At 34.4% G+C, this 26,395-nt stretch overlaps 1 long non-coding RNA gene across 1 annotated transcript; it reads left to right on the forward strand.

Annotated features, from left to right (window-relative positions):
• The first annotated feature begins 16,289 nt into the window (after positions 1–16,289).
• Positions 16,290–18,877, forward strand: LOC121215469 (uncharacterized). The gene is made up of 3 exons (XR_005911308.1): positions 16,290–16,542; positions 17,927–18,016; positions 18,701–18,877. It is a non-coding gene; the product is annotated as an uncharacterized lncRNA (long non-coding RNA).
• The last annotated feature ends 7,518 nt before the right edge of the window (positions 18,878–26,395 follow it).

Raw genomic sequence — 26,395 nt, forward strand, 5'->3', positions numbered from 1 at the left:
TCTTGACGAGGGGCCCTGAGTGCGACACAAGAGGGAGTTGAGAGGTCAAGTCGAGATTTTCTAGGAATAGTGCTCTCCACTTGTTTCTTTTATATTTCTTTTCTAAATGATGGTGATTACTTTCTATTTCGTGTTTGTATGGAAGTACACATGATTGCTGGGTTAAATGTCATTTTATTCAATCTTGCTTCTACTGTTTAACCTTTGAGTTTGAATGTTTTTTAGCATGGAAATGTTATTACGGTCATTGACACTAGACAGTGCAGTGACAGTTCAAGCTAACAAGCATGACAACAGAAGTTACTTAAGGATTGGAGGAATTTAATCCACTTGCTCTTAATAATGTTCCATTACTCGCATCGAAAGGTGTGGTTAATGTGCATGTTAAGTCTTAGATTAAATATAGAAGTTAAGCTTGGTAAGATATTTAATGTAGTTTAATGCATCAATAATCACTTATCCTTTTTACCTTGTGAGCACTTAGTATTTTGTTGAATATTCACGTTGGGGATCCCAGTTTCTCACTATTATATTTTATCTTATTATTTTCAAGTTATTTCCTCAATAACTACTCGCACAATTCATCTCATTTTATAAATTTATTACACTGACATTGATAGACAAAAGACACCCATCCTCGTGGGATTGATATCCGACAGACTTATATCTGTCTACTTACTTGAATTGACAATGTACAATTTCATATTAGTGCTCTGAAGTTAAACAAATGACCACCCCCATAAAAGGATGAGTTGCTCATGGCATTCATAAACAATGTATAATCGATGTAAAGAGGAAGCATGATAATTAAATAGACAAGATAGAGTAAATGAAAGAGCTTGATTGTAATGATATTAAGCGTAAATCCACAGAGTGGAATGACTCCACAATCTTGATCTCTTGAAAGAAAACAATGAGCAGATGAACTAATCACTAGAAACCTAAGATAGAAAACAAAATTAAATTAAAGTAGGAAACTAGGTTAATGAAAAGGTGTCTGTAACATATGCCAAAGGGGCTTATTTATAGCCTTCAGATGGCCGTCTTCTTAAACCCTAGGTCAGCTAACGTTCTCGAGCTTTAATTTTGATCGTACGGAACAAAACACCCCAACTTTATGTTTAATTTTCGTCCTAGAGTCGATGTCGCGACACACCAGGACCTGTTCCGTGACATAGCAACCAGTATGCTCTTCTGTAGCCATCTGCAGGGGTATGTCGTGACATCCTCAGTTTGTGTCGCGATATCAAAGGCAGACTTGAGTTTTCTTTATTCTGTTCGCTGTGTTGTGACATTAGACCTCCCATGTTGCAACATAGCGTTCAGTATCGACCTAAAATGCCTTCTACTGGTCTCCTGCGCACTTACAAAGTACGTTAGCTCTCTCTTAGGCCTCATTTGGCCCTTAAGATCTATAAAAGACTTAATTTGTACATTTTATTGAATGTAAGTAAAACTAAAGAAACAAAACTAAAATGTAATGAAAATACACCTTAAGTGTGAAAACTAGTTTAATCTGCTACACCGAATTATGGTAGATCATAGATGTAATCTTAGAAGTAAAGGTTACTAAATTATAAAAGTGATTTACTTTAAACCAATCTCATTATATAGGGAAAGTGCTAAAGAATTTTAATAGCTTTGATGTAATCCCTGTGAAAACCCTTTTTGATTCTAGCATACAATTGATAAAAAATAAAGAAAATAGTGTTTCCTTAATAGTGTATGCTAAAATTATTGGATGTCTTATGTTCTTGATGAACTATACTTGGCCTGATGTTGCTTATGCAATCAGTAGAATAAGTAGATATACCCATAATCTTAGCAATGAGTATTAGAATGATCTAAAGTGTTTGATTAAATAACTTAAAGGTAAAATAACTTGGGAGTTGGAATTTTTCGGATGCCTTGCAGTCTTAGAAGGATATTGTGATGTAAACTGGGTAATTGATAATGATGAAGTTAACTCTACAAGTGGGTCTGTTTTTACTTTAGGTGGAGCAACTATTTCTTGGAAGTTTGGTAAATAGACTTGTATTGCACTCTCCGCAATGGATTCAGAGTTTATAGCTCTTAACTTAGTCGGGTAAGAGGTCAAGTGACTTAGGAATCTACTTGCAATGATTTTTTTATGGGAAAACTAACCTCTTGTATCTATATTATATGAGTCACAAGCCATAGTTTGCGTTGCTAAGAGCCAAGCTTACAATAGTAAGAAAAGACATATTCGAATAAGACATGAATCTGTGAGACAATTAATAAAAAATAAAGTACTTTATTTGGAGTACATGAGGTCTGAAAGGAACCAAGCTGATCCATTTAACCAAAGGGTTAAGTAAAAAAATAGTTCTTGATTCGTTGAGAGGAATGTGTCTTAAGCCCAATAGTTGAGGAATTCATGGTGGATTCCAAACTTAATTTTCTAAGTTCAATGTGGTCAAATGAAACCATGAAAAGGCACATAGTGTACATTTTACCTATCCTTATCGTGAACGATGTACACGAATAAGGTTGGGTTCTTACCCTTAATGAATTCATATCCCAGAATTTGGGTGGTCCTATTGAGATGGACTTGATGAATTCACCGGCATGTGAGGTTGAGTTTCTTAATCTTAATGAGTTCATATCCTAGAATTTGGGTAGTCCTATTGAGACGGACTTGAATAATTCACCGAATTTAAACTTGAGAGAGTGAGCTTGATAAAATGCTCTTAATGATTTTAAAGTCCTTATTATGGGTAATATTGAGGTAGACTTGATGAAATCACCTACGTAAATGTGAAGAACTAGCCACCTTTTCTAAAAGACATTAGGCAGTCTTTCTAGAGTTCTTACCAGCATCCTAAGGTGTATTGGCTAAAAGTTGTTGATCTAGCGTAGAACATCAATTGGTTGTTAGATTAGTCATTTGTCATGAATTAACCCCTATCTTAACAAATTCAAGATTCGTTTACTTCTTAAATAGAAGAATCTCTAATTTCATTGTGTAGTTCAAATCGACAAGATACTAGTGCTTAAGCGGCTTATAGCACTAGAAAGAAAATAGGTTTTCCCCCTACTTATTGGATAAATTGTTCCCATTAGTTATCCTTAGCATATTTTATCCTTAATTTTGCTATCTTATTGCATTAATGTTGCTGATGAGTTAATTCCAGACTGCATCCAGAATTGTTGCCGCACCTGACAGATGTCTACACTATCTCTGCATAGGTTAATTACAGATTGCGTTTAGAATTGTCGCCACACTTGACAACTGTTCGATTAATAACCAAAATTGCATGATCTGTCCAGTCTAGTATAACCAACCTATACGAACAAGGACAGAATCATTTTAGGTAAAGGACACATGTACTGTGGGGGAGAACATAAAATGGTGGACAGGAGAAGAAAAATGGGTCACCTTGAGTTTTTTTCTCTTTATCATCATCATCATCATCATCATCATCATCATCATCATCATCATCATCATCATCATCCGACCTTGGAGCTTGCGGCCATGGCAGCTTAAACCTCTAACAGGTGAGCCAACGTGAAAACTAGATACAGACTAGCTCCTGACGAGGAGACCTAAGTGCTCAATAAGAGGGAATAGAGAGATTTAGTCGAGTTGTCTATGGATAGTATTCTCCATTCAATTCTTTTTTATTTCTTTCTAAATGCTAGTGATTACTCTCTAAATCTGATTGTATGGATGTACTGATGAATCCCGGGTGAAATGTTATATTATTTACTCTTTCTTTTATCGTTTGATCTTGGGGTTTGAATTTTTTTAACACGAAAGTGCTATTGCACTCACTGACATTGGAAAGTGCAGTGACAGTTTGAGCCAACGAGCGTTACAATGAAAGTTGAGTGAGGATTAAAGGAATTTAGTCTGCTTGTTCTTAATAGTGCCGTACTGCCATCATCAGAAGGTGAGGTTAATATGCATGGTTAAGTCTGAGATTAAATAGACGAGAAATGCTAAGTAAGATATGCATTGAATTTTATTGCATTGACAATCACCTATACTTTTATGCCTTTTGAACACTTAGTATTCTGATAAAGATTCTTGTTGGGGATCCCAGTTTATCATCATCATCATATTTTATTTTATTGTTTTTAAAGTTATTGCATTGATAATTGTCCTCACAATTCATCTCGTTTATATCCAGTTATTGTACCGACATTAATAGACAAAATACACCCATTCTTGTGGGATCAATATCTGAGAGACTCACATCTATCTACTATACTTGCATCGACAGTGTACGCTTGCACATTATTTCTGTGACTTTAAATAGCCGATCAAGTTTTTGGCGCCGTTGCTGGGGATGGTGTTTTTTTGATGTTTATGTTTGTTTTTGCACTCTATTTTCCTTATATAATCTTTAGTATTCAGTAAATGTTTCTTTTTCTTTGTTGCTATTCCTTTAACTTCATTTTAAGTGTTTTATGACCCGAAGAAATTCAGACTTTCATACCGCTTTTGATTCCAAAATTGAAAGGGCTATTCAAAATAGACTTCGAGAACAAAGAAATATGGCTTTACTAGGGAACAATTCAGCCATACCCCTATGCATCAGCAAAATGTAAATAACCCATTGTTGCTGCAACATGTTTGCATACAAAATATGACAATATGAGATTTTGTAGTATCTGTCTTGGATGATTTGCAACCAGGATTTGTTAGGCCAGCAATCCAAGATGGTAATTTCGAACTCAAGCCAGTAATATTTCAAATGCTGAATTCTAATCGACAATATGTTGGACTGCCATATGAAGATGCGAAAGAACATCTTAAATCCTTTTATTGATCTCTGCTTCCTTTAGTCAACAAGGCATTCCTGATGATGCCTTGAAGATGCAATTATTTCCTTATTCCTCTTAGGGAAGAGCACATACTTGGTTTTCTAGACTACCTACCAAATCAATTACTTCTTGGGATGCACTAGCAACACAGCTTGTTTTGCAATTTAACTCACCGACAATGAATGCTTGTCTTCGAAATGATATTACTGCTTATCATCAGCTGGATGATGAAAATCGTCACACCTTATGGGAACGTTATAAAACTTTACTCCGATGTTGTCTCATGCATGACATTCAACCAGAAACGCAAATTGAGATTTTTATAATGGGCTGAATTCACATACAAGAAATCTTGTCGATGCATCAGCTAATGGACCTTTGGTGGATTGTACTTATAATGATGTTGTGTGAATTCTTGAGAGAATTGCTCAGAATGGTTATAAATACCCAGTCTCCAGAGTTGCAGAAGTAAAAGCTACTCTAGGAGGATGCAATAACCGCACTAAGTGCTCAAGTTTCTTCTCTCATAAACATGATTAAAAATATGCAAGGGACGAGTGGCGTTGCACCTATACAAGTCCCTCAGCAAGTTGATGTTGCTTCTTTTTCTTGTGAGATTTGTAGTAACAACCATAACCATGAAGGTTTTCCACAACATACAAAGAATGCATGTTATATTAGTAACATCCGTAACAATTCTTATGGAAATTCTTACAACAACTCTGCACAAAACCAATCGTTTTGGGGAACTCAGAATGCTGGACAAAATGTTGCGACTTTTAGATATGAGAATATAACTACTCAGGGCAGAACTACCAAAATCCTAGTTCGAGGGGGAAAGAAAATTGTAAGTTTATCACTCTTAGAAGTGGTAAACAAACTAGCGAACCGTTTATGGACTCTACTATAGTATATCAACAAGCAGATGGAGTGATCACTGGTGAGAAGTTGAACCTGAAGAATTTGTCAATGCTTCAAATAAAGAAGTTCCACAAACTGTAACTCATATGCCTCCTGTCCGACCTTCGAAACTATCGACGCAATTAAAGGTGTCAACACAAGCAGATATATCCCTAGCTTTACCCTTCCCATAAAAATTTAAGCAGAATGAACATGACAAGTAGTATCAGCAGTTTTTGGGCACACTGAAGCTACTGCAGATCAACCTTCCTTTAGTAGATGCTCAGGTACAAATTCTGAGTTATGGGAAATTTATGAAAGACCTCTTGTCCAAGAAAAAATGCTCACAGATATTGAAATTATTGTATTTACAGAAGGTCGTAGTGCTGTTTTGACGAACAAGTTGCCCCCCAAATTGAAAGATCCTGAGAGCTTTACCATCCTATGTTCAATTGGCAATCATTATTTGGGTAAGGCTTTATACGACTTCGGAGCTAGCTTTAACCTAATGCCACTATCTACTTTCAGAAAGCTGGGAATTAGTTATATGAAATCTACTGCAATGACATTACAACTCATTGATCAATCCTTGGCTCAACCTAAGGGCAAATAAAAAACTTCTTAGTTCATGTGGACAAATTTATTTTTCCAACTGATTTTATCATACTTAACTGCGAGGCAAACAAAGAGGTTCCCATAATCTTGGGACGACCATTTTTAACCACCGGCCAAACTTTGATTGATGTGTATAAAGATGAACTAACCATGTGACTTAATAATGAGCAAGCCACCTTTAGTGTTTTTGAATCTGTTCAATGCAAGGAAAAATAAGAATGTCATACTGTTGATGTTCTAGATGATCTAATTGAGGAAGAATTCAATGGCCTAAGCTCAACACTCTTTGAAGATTTTTTAGTGACATCTGATTCCGAATTCTTAACCAGTTGTGACAGCATGGTTGAAGCTCATAATCTTGAACTCAAGCATAGATGGCAGATTGAATCCTTAGACCTAACCAATAGAACAACCCTAATTTTCAAACCATCTATTGAAGAAGCTCTTACTCTGAAATTGAAACCACTACCTCCTCATCTTAAATATGTCTTTCTATGTGATCACAATACTCTCCCGGTGATTGTCTCCGCAACACTGGATGCAACTCAAGAAGAGAAACTGGTCCATATTCTCAAGCAACATAAACAAACTATTGCTTGGAGTATTGTCGATATTCAAGGTATTAGTCTTTCTTTTTGCATGCACAAGATCAAGCTGGAAAATGAAGGCAAGTAATCGATTAAACAACAAAGAAGATTAAATGAGAAGATAAAGGAAGTTGTCAAGAAGGAAATCATAAAATGCTTAATGCTGGAATTATTTACCCAATTTCTGATAGCAATTGGGTAAGTCCAGTGCAATGCGTGCCTAAAAAGAGTGGCATAACTGTGGTTCGCAACGATAAGGACGAATTAATTCCTACACACATTCCCACGGGATGGCGAGTTTGTATTGATTATCGCAAATTGAATGCAGCCACAAAGAAGGATCACTTCCCACTTCCTTTCATCGACCAAATGTTGGATCGACTTGATAGAAAAGCCTATTATTGCTTTTTAGATGGCTATTCTGGGTACAATCAAATTGCTATTATGCTGAAGAATCAAGAGAAAACAATTTTCTCCTGCCTTTCTAGTACTTTCACTTTTCGCCGTATGCCTTTTGGTCTTTACAACACACCAGCCACATATCAAAGGTGCATGATGGCAATATTCTTAGATGTAATCGAAGACTCTTTAGAGGTGTTTATGGATGATTTCTCAATCTATGTGAATGATTTTGATCATTGGACTAAGAATTTGGATAAAGTACTGAAGTGATGTAAGGAAACACATCTTGTGTTAGGACACCGCATCTCTGGTTAAGGCATTCAAGTAGACAAAGCTAAGGTGGAAATCATTAAGAAATTACCTCCACCAATAAACGTGAAAGGTATTCACAATTTTTTGGGACATGCGGGGTTTTACCGACGGTTTATTAGAGATTTGTTGAAAATTGCAAAGCCTTTATGCTCATTGTTGGAACAGAATCGAAAATTCTTCTTTGACGATGCATGTCCGGATGCCTTTATTTAGTTAAAAAATAAGGTAGTGAATGCACCCATTATCATTACACCCGATTGGTCTCAACCTTTTGAAGTTTTTTGCGATGCAAGCGACTTTGTTGTGGGTGCAGTGTTAGGACAACAACAGGGACAAATATTTCACACCATCTATGATGCTAGCAAAACTCTTACAGAGGCTCAACTCAATTATACCACCACAGAGAAAGTATTACTAGTTGTAGTCTTTGCTTTTGAAAAGTTTCATTCTTATCTTGTCGGTGCAAATGTTACTGTATTCAATGATCATTCGGCATTGAGATCTCTCTTTGCAAGAAAGGATGTCAAATCAAGACTAATATGTTGGATATTATTGTTGCAAGAATTTGACATTGAGATAAAAGTCCGTAAGGGTTTAGAGAATCAAATTGCAGACCATCTATCTCGATTAGAAGGTGGCAGCAAAGACAAAAAAATACTTCAAATTATCGATGCATTCCCAAATAATAAGTTATTTGTTGTAGATGCAACCCCTTGGTATGCATATTTTGTTAATTATCTAGTGTGTGGAAAACTCCCATTGGGTGTCACAAGCCATAAAAAAAGAAACATTTCTTTGTGACGTAGTGAAGTATCATTGGAACAAGCTGTATTTATTCAAGGTATGGAATGGAAATATTATTCGATGTTGTGTTCCAGAAAAGGAGATGCTTTCAATCCTGAAGCATTGTCATGATGCTCCTTGTGGAGGTCATTTCGGTGGTATGAGAACTGCTGCTAAAGTTCTCCAACCAGGATTCTACTGGTCTACATTATTCATTGTGATAGGTGTCAGCGCACAGGTTCTATATCCCGACGCAATGAAATGTTACAACAACCAATTATGAAGGTTGAATTATTTGATGTTTAGGTTATGGATTTTATGGGATCGTTTCCGAGTTTATTTGGAAATCTGTATATATTAGTAGCTGTTGACTACGTCTCAAAGTGGCTGGAAGTTGTGGCAGTCCCAAAGGATGATGCAAAGACAGTGCTAAAAATTTTTCACAAGCATATACTCACCCGATTTGGCACACCAAAGGCAATGATTAGTGATCAGGGTACACACTTTCATTGCAACCAAGTGGGGACCGAACTGAAGAGATATGGAGTTAATCATAGAATGACTACTACTTATCACCTGGAAACCAATGGACAAGCTGAAGTATCAGATCGACAAATTAAGAACATTTTTGAGAAGGTTGTAAACCCATCGAGGAAAGATTGGTCTTTTCGAATGGATGACACTTTTTGGGCATTGCGGATAGCATACAAAACTCCATTAGGGATGTCGCCGTATCAATTGGTTTTTGGGAAAGCATGTCACTTGCCAGTTGAACTGGAACACAAAGTAATGTAGGCAATTAAGCAAGTGAACATGGACTGTGAAGAAGCTGGAAAGAAAAGATTGTTGGATATTACTAAACTAGAGGGGATTAGGATAAATGCTTATGAAAATGCTACAATTTACAAGGAAAAGACCAAACGATAGCATGAAAATATTATTTTACAGCAACAATTTATCGTGGGCCAACAAGTTTTATTACTCCATTCTCGACTCAAATTGAACCCAGGTAAATTGTGTTCGCGTTGGTCTGGACCTTTTAAAGTTGTCACCGTATTTCCTCATGGTGTAATCACAATTTGAGATTTACGTGATGGACACGATTTGAATGTAAATGGATAGAGGCTGAAACACTATTTTGGCAACAATTATCAAAAGCAGGTAGAGACTATTAAATTAGTTGAAAAGTTTTAATTTTTAATCAATACTCCGTGATTTTATTTTATTTTATTTTATTTATGTCTTGTTAAAGTTTGTTTTCCTTCTTTTTGTGCAGAATAATTAGGTACCATTGTCGATGCATTGAATTCTTACTGTTAGCGCATTTCATACGTCTAAACTACCATTTATAGCTCTTCAGAATTTAGAGCAAGTCAGATTCTGCCGTTGGATCAAAACTCACTCAGCTGTTTGATCCTTGTAAGCGGGCACAATTTCTATTGAACACAACTCTTCCCGCCAGACCTATATCTCTCCACGAAACAACACGCCTCTCTATCTTCCTCTTTCACTCACTATAAATTCTCCCTCAGTGTACGACTGTAACGCATTCGAGCAACCATTTTTATTTCTTTTCTCTCCTAAAAATCCTACCTTTTTACCGTTAAATCGTTTTCCCTCAACAAAAGATGGCAAAAATAGTTCTATTGTAGCCACATTAGGCCAACTGAGCCCATCCCACTACGAAATTCCCTGTGTTTACACCAATTATTCACAATTATGATCTCTCTTCCTCGGATGATGACTTAGAAGACCGAGATAGACCAGTGGCATTCCCACCCATTGTGCAGGCCTCTGATAGTGAGAGAGAAGAGCAATCTAGGTACATCGAAGAATGCTTGCAAAAGATTGATAGCTTGTTTGAGGATGATGTTTTTGCTGATCAAGAAGACACTGTTGTTAAGAAGGAAGTTGATGTTGCAGAAGTAGAAGTTATTACATAAGAGGAAGTTACTGAAAATGAGAAAGAAAAAGAAGAAGAAAATTTTGTTGAGAAGGTTGTCACCACACCCGAGTCTGTGGCTGGAAATATTGATAATTTGGAGCGAACTTGAGCGAGACTGGCAAAAGTTGCTGAGGTCACCAGTGAACAGCAATGCAATTCATGGGCAATAGCAGTCTACACTGGACCACTCAAAGTGGCCTCTCCTACACAAATAGTAGCCGATGATGCCGGCGCTGAGCCAGGAACTGAAGAGTAATCCGACGATCGCGCAAAGCCTGAAGAAAAGAAAAGGAAGCACTCCAAGGATAAAAAATGAAAGAAAGAGGAGAAAGACACATCATGCAGCCACATCAATGGCTGCGGATAGCTGAGTTAGTTTGTTTTAAGCTTTAGTTATAGTATTCATGCATTGTATGTAGCTGTAGGTTTTATTTTGATAAGTATACGTAGTCATTGTATTTTCATTGTTATTACATTTTAGTGTTAGTGCATTGGGGACAATGCAAACTTTAAGTTTGGGGCAATGCACTTGGGGATTAGAAATGCACCCAAATTTCAAAATTGTTGTTTTCGAAAAAGAAGCATGCAAGGTTTAATTATAGTTAATGAAAATTGTTCAAAAATTTTTTGTTACATTCGATGTTTAATTCTTGAATCATGTAAATTAGCAATGAATGAGTTGGATAAGTTTGATATAAGATTGTAGCTTCAATTCCTTGATAAATAGATTAGGTTGCATTAGTAATGGATGATTGCTATCACTCTTTAAATCTTGAATGAATCTGATTTGTACATTTGCTTATATAAGTATATATAGTTATAAAGTAAAGACGCTCCAAAGTGGGTGCAGTATAGAATGTTAAAAAGGGAACACTCCAATAAAAGCATTAGAAAAATCAATCTGGCCAAAGGCTGTTGTTACATGAGTGTGTGTCGGCACAATTACGTACTCCCTGGGGGTTTGTTGCACCCCATTGTTGCTTCTCAGGAACAAGGGTACAGTAATGCAACGATATCCCTTATTCCAAAAAATGTATATATATACTTAGTATTATACAATAAATGTTGTAATGGTAGATAGAACTTAGGGTTTGAAGCATGATGCTAGCATTGATGAAGTTGGAACCTTATTCATTCATTCTTATGAATTGTTAATGCAATATTCTTTTATCTGAATGTGATTCATCCATTGGGAATTTAGAGGGTTCAAGTTGCTAGAATGATCATTTGCCTTTGTAAAATTTTTTGTAGCCTTGCTAGTTTCCGTTTTACTTAAGGACAAGTAAAAACTCAAGTTTAGGGGTGTGATAGCACTAGATAGAACATAAGTATTCCCCCTACTTATTGGTTAATTTGTTCCCATTTAGTTATCCTTAGCATACATTTTAGCATTTTCAGTTTAGTAAATTGCATTTTATAACTTAGTGAATCCTAACCTATTTTATCCTTAATTTTGCTATCTTATTACATTAATGTCGTTGCATGAGTTAATTCCAGATTGGGTCCAGAATTGACACCGCACCTGACAGATGTCCGCACTGTCACTGTATGGGTTAATTCTAGATTGCTTTCAAAATTATCATCGCACCTGACAGCTGTCCGGATAAAAACTGAAATTACGTGAGCTGTCCAGTCTGGTATAACCAACCTATACGAACCAAGATAGAATAATTTTAGGGAAATGACGCATGTACTATAAGGGAGGACATAAAAGGTGGACATGAGAAGAAAAAGGGGCCGTCTTGAGTTTTTTCTCTTTCTAACACCCCTAACCCGTATCCACCGCCAGAATAGGGTTACAGAACATTATCGGAGTTTATAGATCAAACAGACAGAATTTCAAACATTTCATATCATAAAATATTCATGTCAGAAACCAATCGAAATCATACATACTGTCCCTTATACGAGCCCTCGAGGCTCAAATAACGCATTAAAAACAAATCGAGACTAAATCAAAAACTCAAAAAATATTTTAAAGACATTTAAAATTTTCAAAGCTGCAAGTGTCACAGGCCTTGTGACCAGGCCATGTGAATGACATGCCCACGTCTTAGGCCATGTGAACATTCAAAATAGGGATACACAGCCACGTCCCAGCTCGTATCCATGCCCATGTAACTCACTGACTTGGGTCACACGGCCAAGCCACACGCCCGTGTGTTAGGCCGTGTGAGCATACTGACTTGTACCCTTAAAACGCTACAAGGGACACACGGCCGTGTCACCTGGCCTTGTGTCACCCACGGCTGAGGCACACGCTCGTGTGGACAAAAATAGGTCATTTTGCAAGCCACATTTCTCACTTAATTTGGGACCAACCTAAACTCAATATTATGCACATCAACAAGCCATAATAAGACATCCAAAACAAGCCAAAATCAAGTCTTAAACATATAGTATTTCACATACAACCAATATGCCCTTAGACACATCAAATGACAATATTCAAACATGTATTTTCATATATATAATTTAACCAAATAAACCATCAATTTACCAAGCTAATTTGCATCCTTTCATACCAATTCATTTATCTACCAAAACATACCATTTGATACCAAAATGCATTTCAAATACTAACATATTTAGACATATATATACCTTATATATCAAGGTACCAATTCATCACCAATTCTTCACATCACAAACACATGTACAAAATGCACATTTAGCTAACATTTACCTTTCATCATTTTATCACAAATCAAGCCACACACCAAACATGATAAGGCCTTTTATATACAAATAGCAAAATATACTAAAACACAAGCAAAAGCATATGGCCACAACCACAACATCATACATAAGCCAACATTAGCCAAAATAACCTATACATGCCATTATAACCAAAACGTAACCAACTAAAAGTGCCAAAAGAGCCAATGGATAGTGTGATATATCTCCGACAAGCTTCCAACCTGAACGAGCTACCAAATCACTATAAAACACAGAAAATAACATAGAGTAAGCATTTAAGCTTAGTAAGTTCGTATAAATTAGAATTTAACTTACCATTTTAAATCACAATTAAGATAAGCTAGCATAGCATATCCCAATTAGTTTGGCCAAAAGCTTAAACACATGATCATCAACATATTAGCCATGTAAATCATATATAAAATCCAATACACTTGGATGAATTCAAGAAGTAATCACATTTCATATACATGAATTATTCATTTCATATATCAATGTATCATGTATCATCAGTTTCATGTATTCCATGTAAATACCATAATAGTTCATATCGAACTCATATAATCTCGTAATAGAACTGTGCCCGTTGAACCATTTAAAATATCGTTGGATACGCGAGTAGTACACACAAGGTGTATTGAACTGTAATCTGTCAATTCATGTACATGTATGCTCATACGAGCTCTGAATCGGTATGCTCTTACGAGCTGTAAATGGTAAGCTCCTCTTAGCTAAATAACAGTAAGCTTATGTGAGCTGAATATCGATAAGTTCATACGAGCTGAGATCAGTAACCCTAATGACATGTCATTTGTATCCTACGAATTCTTAAGGTTCAAACAAGACTCGATAATCGTTGTACTTCGTCGGATATGCAATTGGTATTCATACATGACAATTATGCAATTCACATACATATAATTCAATTAAAGCATATAAATACACAATTTAATTACACGAACTTACCTCGACGAGTGTACATAAATACGAAGACGACTAATCTGATATTTTTCCTTTGCCCCGGTCTAACTCTGTACGAGTTCTAACCAAATCTATATGAATGAATTTAACTCAATTCAATATAATTCATATTCAATTTAGTCCAACACACATTTTTCGTAAAATTATCATTTTGTCTCTATACTTTTAATTTCTTTACAATTTAGTCCCTAGACTCAAAAAATGAAATTCATTCAATTTCATCCCTACCCAAGCCTAGCCAAATTATAAACATATTTATATCAGCCCATATATTTCACAAATTCACAATTTTACCACACAATTTATCATATTTTTCAATTTAATCCCTAATTGATAATTTCATCAAAAATTCCTTTACAAAAGTTTCAAAACCCTAACATGTTCATCAATGGAAAAACTCAAATACTTTAACTGTTTCACAAATTAGTCCCCAGGCTATCTAGATTAAGCTATAACGATCTCAAAAACATAAAAATCATCAAAAACGGGACAAAACGCATACCTAATTGAAGAAAATAGGATTGCCAAATGTTTTAAAGCTTTCATGAATATCTTCTCTATTAATTTCGGTTCCAAGATGATAATGGAAGATGATGATTCATTTTATTTTAATTTTATTTATCATTTATTTATTAATTACATAATTAACCTTCATAATCTTTAATAATTACACAAATTGCCAAGCCATTATCATCCACTAACATACTAATGGTCTAATTACTATATAAGGACCTCCAATTTAAATTTTTATAGCTATTTAATACTTTTAGCTATTAGAACTCAACTTTTGCAATTTATGCAATTTAGTCCTTTTTAACAAATTAAGCATGTAAACGGTAAAATTTCTTAACAAAATTTTTATATGGTATCTATATCAAGTTGTAGATAATAAAAGAATAATAAAATAAATTTTTTCACCTTGGATTTGTGGTCCTGAAACCACTTTTCCGGTTTCACTGAAAATGGGTTGTTGCACTCTTTATCATCATCTTCTTCATCATCCGACCTTGGAGGTTGCAACCATGGCAGCTTAAACCTCTCATGGGTGAGCTAACATGAAATCTGGATGCAGACTAGCTCCTAACGAGGAGACCTAAGTGCACAACAAGAGGGAATAGAGCGATTTAGTCGAGTTGTCTATGGATAGTATTCCTCATTCAATTCTTTCTTATTTCTTTCAAAATGCTAATGATTACTCTCTGATTGTTTATTGTATGGAAGTATTGATGAATTCTGGGTGAAATACTATCTTATTTAATCTTGCTTTTATTTTTTAATCTTAGGGTTTGAATTTTTTTTAACACATAAGTGTTATTGCATTCACTGACACTAGAAAGTGCAATGACAGTTTGAGCCAAGAAGCATTACAATGGAAGTTGAGTGAGGATTAGAGGAATTTAGTGCACTTGTTCTTAATAGTGACATACTGCCATCGGAAGGTAGGTTAATATGTATGGCTAAGTCTGAGATTAAATAGATGAGTAACGGTGAATAAGATATACATTGAATCTTATTGCGTCGACAATCACCTATACTTTTATATCATGTGAGCACTTAGTATTCTGCTGAAGATTCATGTTGGGGATCCCATTTTATCACCATCATATTTTATTTTATTGTTTTTAAAGTTCTTGCATTGAAAACTATCCTCACAATTCATCTCGTTTATATCCAGTTATTGTGCCGACATTAATAGACAAAACACACCTATCCATTCCTATGGGGTCAATAATTGACAGACTCACATGTGTCTACTATACTTGCATCGATAGTATACACTTGCACATTATTGCTGTGACATTAAACAGTCGATCAGTGGCTAATTTCGCTGTTGCTTTTCTTATGTTTCACATTTTCATATTTACAAAAGTTTTCAATTCTTTGCATTAGTGGGGGAATGTTAGTAGTGCAAAGTGGAATTCCAGATTGGTTAGGAATAAGCTTCTAAGAGGGTTTATATATAGACTTGCCTATTCCCTTCATTGATTAATTGGGACTAAGGGCCTATCACACACACACCGTCGCCGCCCGCCCCGGTCCGTGTTTACGACACGTACTGTGTGTGTTTAATTTTGGATAAATTTTTGTTCCTTTTAATATTTAAATAAATATATATATGTTGAAAACCTGGTCAATATTTATGCTGAAAATCTACAAAAAAAATCGGTCAGTTGTGAAAATTAACCTTACTTTCTTACTATTTTGCCATTCAGCAAATAGTATAAATAACAGGCCTTTCTTCAGTTTTTATACACAAGGAAAAAAGAAAACACTCTTCTTTCCTCTATTTTCCTCTATATTTCCTCCTTGTTTTCTTAAGTTCTTTTCCTGATTATATTTCCCGATTTTTTCTGCCCAAGTCCTTTGTTCTAGTTTTTTTGGTGATTGTCTGATTTTCTTGAGAAGAGCAATTCCACTTGTTTTTCAACCTTCTTTATTCGAGTGTATGAATATAGAAGTACTGTGTTAACCTTGGGGGCGACATCCACTAGTCGATTACACCGATCATGATGAATTTGCTTCTAAGTAGTGGTTCTTCCACCACACATATATTATTTATTAATTTACGCTAAATTTATTCTTCCACTCAGTACTAACGAGTTTATTTTGTAGTCGTATTTATCCAAAAATTACATGTTTTCTTTATATTACAACTATATGATATAATCTCAATAGTTGTTTCATTCATAAAATAAACTTACTTTGATAAAGATTCATAAATTTTGATAAAATTTCTATTTTATTTTAAATTAAAAATATATTTAAATGTAAAATGTTAAAAAAATAGTTTTTATTTTTTGTTCGATAGTAAGTTTTCAATACTAAAAACAAAAAAATTAATTTTTTGAAATTAAATCTAAAATAATTAATAAATTTGATAATTTCAATACATTAAAAATCATTGTTAATTTCAACCAAGTTATGGTTTATTAGTCAGGTGTTCACCTTCTCCAAGAAAGACCTAGGCTCGAGTCATCATTGTACAAAAAAAACCATAATTAATTTTATCTATTATTTGTGTATACATGCAAATTAAATCGAACCCTAATCTTAATGTAACATCCTCATGGTACAGTAGCATACCAGGTCAAGAATATTGAAGAATTTTTTGAAATAAATTTAATAGGAATAATAAAATGATGGTGAAGTAAATAGTTAGAGCCCATAGAAGGATCAAAACGTAGTTGAGATACGAAAAGTTAAGTTGTAGTATTGATTAAATTGTAGGAAAAGGAAAAGTAGTTGGGCTAAAGTGTGAAATTAAAAATCTTAGTTAGTGACATGAAATTGATGGAAAAAGAGGAAGGATTAGAGGTGAAATTTTACCAAAATAAGTCATGAATCATGTAGGGAAATATAAGAAAAGTGTAAGGGTAAAATGGTACACAAATGAATTAGATATTATGTAGATGTCATGATTAGGGGTGATATTGTGGCATTTGTTCATTGGAGGACTAAATAGAAAAATTAATTATTTTTATTATAAAATTAAAATATATTTTAGATGAAGTTTGTAGAGGAAGGAAAGAGAAGATCAAATGTTTTTCATTTCCCATCTTTGCTCATCAAGTCACCCCTAAAATCACTCCATCTAATCTTTTTCTTTTATTCCAAACAAGTCATTTTTCACCATTTTTGAATCTTCCAAGCTCATTTCACCAAGTTTCTTTCATGTTTTACTACTCAAATCAATAGAAGAGTAAGGTACTTACCTTAGTTCCATGAGAAGAGGGTTAATTTTTTATTAAAAAGAAAGAGAAATATTAGGTTTAGTGATAACAACAAGAATTCAAGGTAAGAAGAGAAGATCTTTAATAATATTCATGCTAGTTTCTTTAGTTGTGCATAAATATTTTATGATGTTATGATATTAACAAGTAAATGTTATGTGCTTGTCATGAAAATGAAGAGAAGAAATAAGAGGAAGAAATTGTAGAAAAAGGAAAATGTGTGGCCAAGGAGTGAAGAAAGAAGGAAACTTAACAATCAAGCCTCGGTTGTAAGTACTACAAAGGTTTAATCCTATTTTTATTTTAACTATTATTAGTAGAAATTGTTATTTACATGATTAAATTTAAAATATATGTAGTGGTATTAAAGAGGACTAAATTGTAATGAAGGTGAAATATGTTATACGAGAGTTATTGTCAATAATAAAATAGTTTAGTGAAGTATATGTAAAAGTGATTATGTTATGAATACTATAAGTAAAGTGAATTACAAGTTATATGTATAATTTATAAAATATGGATGAAATTGAAATGAATGCAAATATGATATATTTGATGTTAAGCACAAGTAGACAAAATTAGAACTATTAGGGTAGTAGTGGCTTGCCATTAAGGAATATTTAGCGCACACTCTGTTTATCCGCTTCAGCAGTGTTTTGTTATCCACTTTGGTGGTGTACTATTACTCGCTTCGGTGATGTTTCATTCTGTTCCATATGTCCTGACTATTCTATTAAGTCTACTTTAGGCCTTACGAATGAAATACAAATCGGTAAGTGTAATTTGAACAAGCGTGATCAATGTTACAAGTATTTATATAATAAATTGACATTCGATATGTACATAATTCTTTATTAATACCATGTTTCAAAATACACCTTTAAGCTCACGATTAAATTCTTGTAGTACTTACTAAGTTATTTTAGCTTAACACATATTCTTTGAACGCGTAGGTTAAAGATGAGAGGAGAAGCTAGAAAGTGGTTCGAGAGCTACTCGTTTCATCACATCGCAAGGCCAAAAGAGTATGACATCTAAATTTTGGGTTAGAATGACATGTACATAGGTATTTAGTATGTATTTCTGGTAGAAAGTACTAAAATGTAAACTTTACAAACTTTATAAATTATAAGAACTTAATCTAAATGTAAGAGTAATATGATGGTAAGATGGAGTTATGGTTGTTTAAATGTTTAAATTATCAATTGGTTGGTTTTCTATTGAAATTTGATATGCAAGGTATAAGGCGTAAAAGTTTCAAATTTACAAAATTTCCTTCAATTTTGGCCCACACGGTTTCTGAGTGTTACATGGGCTGGCCACACGGCTATGTGTTTACTGGAATTGGTCAATTTTGGAACCACACAGTTTCCAAAATCCACACAGCTTGGCCATATGGTCGTGCGGTAGACACGGCTTGGCCATACAACCGTGTGCCCTGTTTTTCACAAAAATTCATAATTTACTTTAAAACACTCTTTTAAATGCTAAAATGTTAAAGAAACTTATCGAGCTCCTCGTGAAATTGATAATTGTTAATTAATGACTCAAAAAGTTATAAATAGGTTCCAAATGAGGCTTTTTTTTGTTAAATTTTGATTGGTTAATACTCCGATATATAATGTAGCATTCCTATATTTATCTGATAGTCAGGTTAGGTATAGGTGTAACACCCTCCACCCAACCCGAATCACCGAATTCGGATATTCGATGTTACAACACACACAAACACTTAGGAAAAATTTTCAACTAGCAAAAAATATACTTATTATGGCATTAAGAATTTCATCAAATTTTTTATAATAAAACCTCTTTAAGAAATACATTAAACTTGAAAATAAATAGGTTATGACATTACAACATAAAACTTTATTTAAGACTAACTTCTTAAAGCGTAGTGAGTTGAATGTCATATCCCTGTAATACCCTCAGTATTCACAAGTTGATATGCCACCATAGCGCAATCTTGGCTTGGTCTCTCTTGGCCGACACACTCTTACAGGTGAACCTGCAACATAACCAAACACTTGTAAGTTCAATTGTACTTAGTGAGTTTTAACCTATAATACCTTGAACCAATTATTGTTGAATTCCTTATTTTGATTATTCTAGACATCCTTTCTTTTTTTGGCGAATACCTTCCCAATATTGAGTGCATGTTATACGCCAAGTTCCATACTTGATCATCTTATACACAAATCACCTCATAGGCAGAATTTGAAATTTATTACTCAATACAAATTTTTATTCCTTTACAGTAAGTAGATGCGTTGTTCATAGTAATACCCATACAACTTACCTTCTACAAATTTTCACTCAGACGATCATTGAACACTTATTCCAGATCGGTGTACTTATAGATATTACTCTTAGCATATACTCATACTAGTGAATCTTTAAGATGAACTTCATACAAGTTCTAACTTTAGCGAATCCTCATAATAAGTTGATAGTTATCAGATCACAAATTAGATCACATCTTATTTGATGGATGATAAATTTTAAATCATTCCAGGGAATCCCAGACAACCATGATACAAATTAAGAGTACACTCAACTTGGCGAACAACATAGACTCCAGATAACCTCTATACTTGACACATAAATTACTTAGATTTGGTAGACACTAGATAATTCAGATTACTTCCTTACATATCATAAGCAAATTCAGATCTAACATCTATTAGACTACTCATAATTTTGAATACGCTAAATTACCTATACTGGCAGACTACTGTGGCATATTCACCTTTTAGAAAACTCTTTCAAGAAATGCCTTCAAGTCATATTCAGTTTCTGCTATAAGATTAACCAAAACAGAGATGATTTTACACTTACCATATATTTATCATATCATTAGCTAGTGAAGAAATCTCAAAGCTTACCGAGATACGACACAAAAGTGTTTGACTAGACTTTACTTCAAGGACGTTACTGAATATGTCACACATATATCACCGAATACACCAAAAAGGCTTTACAGAATGCGTCGCACGGGCTTCACAGAGGATTACGTATTTATTGTCCCATGAAACTATCTCATATGATGCTATAGGGTTTCTCCCACATGATCTCATGCATATTTTAATGTCGAGATTTGCCAGTCTAATCTACATCTCTCTAGAGGCATCACCATAAGCATGTTCATTTTCGTACAATGCCATGAGTCTCTACACATAGTCTTAGACATATCTTCATGTCGTGATTTGTCAATCCTATTAGCAATGTATCTGCCCTACCGGAGGCATCACAAATAGATGTTTGTTTAACTAACATAGAATGAACTTACCCAGATTTGTTGACATACCTGACTAATTCATACCCTCTCATATCATATTTTACATGCATACTTACCACACATCATCTTATTATAATTTATAGACATGTAACATCTTTATGATACTACAAACCATATATACTCACCAGTTTTCTGAGATGTTATCACCATACAAATTTCCACTTGAACAATTAACATGCATGAGTCAAAATAAAGACTCACCTAATACTCATTTTTATAGTAGCTCAGAGTTTCAAATTCGATTGTCGTTCCCAAACCAGCTATAACAATTGCTTAAAAGAACCAAAAACTTCCATTAAAATATCATTTACAAATAGTTTTCTAACATCTCAATTTTAAAACATCCCATTGCAAAACCTCTTAATTATACTCTAAAGTTTTATGCTTCTATACATCCTTACTCTTTCAAAATCATAACATGTAGAGCTATCAAACTTACCAGGATGTTTAAATATCCACAAATTGTCCCAAAATCTTAATTTTTAGGTTAACAAAGAGGAAGGGAATGTTTAGATCTAAGAAGAACTAGAGGGTGGAATGGAACGAAAAAAAAACCATCTCTCAATTCTCTTCTTACCATATATATACTCTATAATAGCTCGTTTTTTAGTGAAATTAGAACAGTGGTTTTGAGACCACAAATTTGCAGTCAAAAAACTTATTTTACTATTATTTTATTGCCTACAGTATGATACAAATACTATATAAGAATTTTGTTAAGAAATTTTATTGTTTACATGCTCAATTTGTAAAAAGGACTAAATTACGTAAAGTGCAAAGTTGAGTTCTAATAGCTAAAGGTATTAAATAGCTATAAAAATTTAAAGTGGAGGTCATTATATGGTAATTAGCCCACAAATAAGTTAGTGGAAGATATTGGCTTGGCAATTTTGAAATTTGGTTTAATTTTAAAGGTTAATTAGGTAATTAAGTAATTAAAGTCAGAATAAATAAAACCAAACAAATTGTCATCTTCTTCCATTCCTTTTCAACCGAATATCAAACAAAGAAAAGCCATTTTTTGAAGCTAGGGTTTGGCAACTTTAAATGCTCAATTGGTAATTTATTTTTGTCCCGTTTTTAATGATTTATACGTTTTCAGGGTCGTTATAGCTTAATCTAGCTAGCTCAAGGACTAATTTGTGAAATTGTTAAACTATTAGGGTATTAACATTAATGAACATGCCTGAGTTTTGAAGTTTGATGATAGAAAATGAATGGTTATTGTTAGAGAAATAACTTTTGTAAAGCAGTTTTTACTGAAATTATCAATTAGGGGATAAATTGAAAATTGTGATAAATTTATGGTAAAATTTGTGAATTTGTGAAATATATGGGCTGATATTAGTATGTATAAAAATTGAATAGGCCTGGGTAGGGGTAAAATTGTATAAATTTTATTTTTCGAGCCTAGGGACTAAACTATAAAAAAATTAAAAGTATAGGGGCAAAATAATAATTTTTCCAAAATATGTGTTGGACTAAATTGAATGAATTATATTTTAAATTGATTTAAATTTATCCGTGTAGATCCAGTTAGACCTCGTACGAAGTTAGGTCGGGGCAAAGAGAAAGTCTCAGATTAATCGACTTCGTATCTACGAATACTCGTCGAGTTAAGTTCGTGTAATTAAATTGAGTATTTATATGTTTTAATTGAATTATATGTGTGTGATTTGTATAATTTCCATGTGTAAATACCGATCGCATATCCGACGACGTACGACAATTACCGAGTCCCGTTTGAACATTAGGAATTCGTAGGATACAAATGACATGTCATTAGGGATTATCGATTCTTAGCTCGTATGAGCTTACCAATTGCAACTCGTGAGAGCTTACCGATTCTCAGCTTGTATAAGCTTACTGATTTACAGGTCGTATGAGCATACATGTACAGCAATTGACGGGTTACATTTTACCACACTATGTGTGAGCTATCCCGAGTATCCAACGATATTTTAAATGGTTCAACGGGCAATGTTTTGTTACGAGATGATATGAGTTCGATATGAACTATTACAGGTATTTACATGAAATACATGGAAATGATTTTACATGATATATAGATACATGATATAGATGTTACATGTATATCGGAACTTGATTAATTATTGAGCTCATCCATAATTCTTGATTCAAATATGAATTTACATGACTAATGTGGTTTGTGTATATTTGCTTAGGCTTTTGGCCAAGTTGTGTTGGATTATGCTTTGTTACTTACCTATTATTTGATCAAATGGTAAGTTAAATTCTATGTTATGCTAACTTATTAAGGTTAAATGCTTACTCGATGTATTTTTTGTGTTTTTAGTGAATCGAAAGCTTGTTCGGGTTGGAAGCTTGTCGGAGATATATCACACTATCCATCGGTTCACTCGGTACTTTTGATTGGTTTAAGTTTGGCTACAATGGCATGTATAGGTTATTTTTGGCTAATGTTGGCCTATATGCTTTGATGACAAATTTGCCATTTGTTTGGCTAGTGTTTTGGCACTTTGATGATAGTATAAGTCTAGTATATGGTATGTAAATATTTTCTCTCTAATGGTTAATGAATAACTTGGTATGGTTGAATTATGGAAGATGAAAATTGTGGTATGAATATGCATATTGAATATATGCTTTGTGATAGGATATAATTGTGGTGAATTGGTGTTTTGGTGGAAATGATTTATATGGTCATTTGATACTAGTTTTAGAATGGCGTTTTGGTACCATATGTTATGTTTTGTTAAATGATCTACATGGTAAGTTTTGATGTAAATATGCATATATGTTTGTTGAACAATTGGTTATATTGAACACATGATTAGTCATGTTTATAAGTTGTCGTTTGAGGTGCCTAAGGGCATATTAGTTGTATGTGATCATACCATTTGAATACGGCTTGATTATGCTTGTTTTGGATGCCTTATTATAGTTTGTGTATATGTGCATTTTTGGGTTTAGGTTTACACCAAATTGGGTGAGAAATATGGCTTGTAAAATGAACTATTTTCGTCCACACGGGTGTGTGTCTCAACTGTATGTGACACACGGCCAGGTGACACAGCCGTGTGTCCTCTATAGTTTTCAAAGGGTTGCAAGTCAGACTGTTACATGGCCTAGCACACAGCCTCGCACACAGGCATGTAATGTTACTTCGAAGGGTACACGGCTTAACATACGGGCGTATGGCTTAGCCGTGTGGCTCAAGTCAGTGAGTTACACGGGCACAGACACGACTGTGTGTCCCTATTTCAAATGCCCACACAACTTGAGACACGGGCATATGTACTGGCCATGTGAGTCACACAGCCTGGCCACACGGCCATATGACCCCTACAACTTTGAAATTTTTTAATGTGTTCTAAAAAATTCTCTAAGATTTCGATTTAGTCCCGAGTTGTTTCTAATGCATATTTTGGGCCTTTAGGGCTCTTATATGAGATAATATGAATTTTTTTATTGGTTTTTGATATGGATATTAATATTTTATGAAATGTTCAAAATTCTGTTTGTTTGTACTGCAAACTCCGGTAATACTTCGTAACCTTGTTTTGTCTACGGATACGGGTTAGGGGTGTTACATTTATTGGTATTAGAGCTACAGTTTAGTCATTTGTCAGACCGAGCGTAGCGTGTATGAATCTAGCTATACATGCCATTATATAACATGTGTTAGTGTTATATCTCCTGACCATTTTAAACATGTTTTAATATAGAAATGACATCCAATCGAGCTGATTCCGATTAAATTAAGAGCAATGCTCAAGCCTCTGTTCACGAAGTAGCTTCAAGCAGTATGAGGCCCGTATCTGTGGGCCGAGCAGGAGAGGCTAAGGAAGCCTTCCTCTAAATGATGAATGAATGGTTCACCCAGTTCGTATGGACAAACCTGGCTGCTCAACAACCTCTACCCCCTCATGCTCCCCAATCGATTCCTGTTATTCCTCAAGGTATGGAATCAGTCTGAGTTTGGAAGCTTCCTGTTGATAAGATACGTAAGTACAAGGTTGAAGAATTTCGAGCTACAGCCGAGGATGATCCCGAGAGAGCTAAATTCTGGTTAGAGAATGCAAGTAGGATTTTTGATGAGCTATCATGTACACTGGCTAAATGTGTTAAATGTGTGGTATCGTTACTAAAAGATTCAGCATATCAGTGGTGGAACACGTTGATTTCAATTGTGCCGAGAGATCAGATCAGCTGGGAATTTTTCTAAACCAATTTTTGAAAGAAATATATCAGTCAGAGGTTTCTAGATTAAAAACATAAAGAATTTCTGGAGCTCAAACGGGGCCGCATGACTGTATCAGAATACGTCTTATGTTTGCACTAATTTAGTATCTAGTAAAAATTTACTTGTTGAGTCTACTGAATGCATGGTTAAAGTATCAAACCCCCAAGGATAGCATGTGCTAGTTGATAAAGTTTGCAAGAATTATCTTTTAATGACTCGGGGTTACAATTTTTCGGCTGATTTAATGCTACTATTGTTTGATGAATTTGATGTGATTTTGGGTATGGATTGGCTAACTCTGCATGATGTTGTTGTAAACTGTAGATGAAAGCTTATTGTATTAAAATGTAAAAATGGTGAGACGCTTCGTATTGAATCAGATAATCCAAGTGGGTTGCCTATTGTGATATTAGTTATGTCAGCATAGAAGTATATGAGAAAAGGTTGGAATGCTTACCTTGCTTATGTATTGGATACTAAAGTTTATGAATCGAAGCTTGAATCGGTGCCAGTGGTTTGTAAGTATCTCGATGTGTTTCCAGAAGAGTTACTTGGATTACCGTCGGTCGGAGAGGTTAAGTTTGCTATAGAACTTGTATCGGGAACATCACTGATATCGATAGAACCTTACAGAATGACTCCAACCGAATTGAAAGAGTTGAAAGAATAGCTGTAAGAGTTGATAGATAGGGGTTTTGCTCGACCTAATTTTTCACCTTGGGGTGCACCGATTCTGTTTGTTAAGAAAAAAGACAGATCGATGAGATTATGTATTAACTACCATCAGCTCAACAAGGCTACAATCAAGAATAAATATCCACTACCTCAAATTGATGATTTGTTTTATTAGTTGAAAGGTGCCACAGTATTCTCAAAGATTAATCTTCATTCTGGCTACTATAAGCTACGAGAGAAAGATTCAGATGTGCCAAAAACTGCATTTAGAACTAGGTACGAACACTACAAATTTCTTGTGGTGCAGTTTGTATAAGCTTACTGATTTACAGCTCGTGATAGCATACTGATTCATAGCTCGTATGAGCATACATGTAAAGGAATTGACAGATTACAGTTTAGCATACTATGTGTGAGCTATCTAGAGTATCCAATGATCTTCTAATG

This window comes from Gossypium hirsutum, chromosome D03 (genome assembly GCF_007990345.1).
Source record: "Gossypium hirsutum isolate 1008001.06 chromosome D03, Gossypium_hirsutum_v2.1, whole genome shotgun sequence".
In the NCBI taxonomy this organism is placed as follows: Eukaryota; Viridiplantae; Streptophyta; class Magnoliopsida; order Malvales; family Malvaceae; genus Gossypium; species Gossypium hirsutum.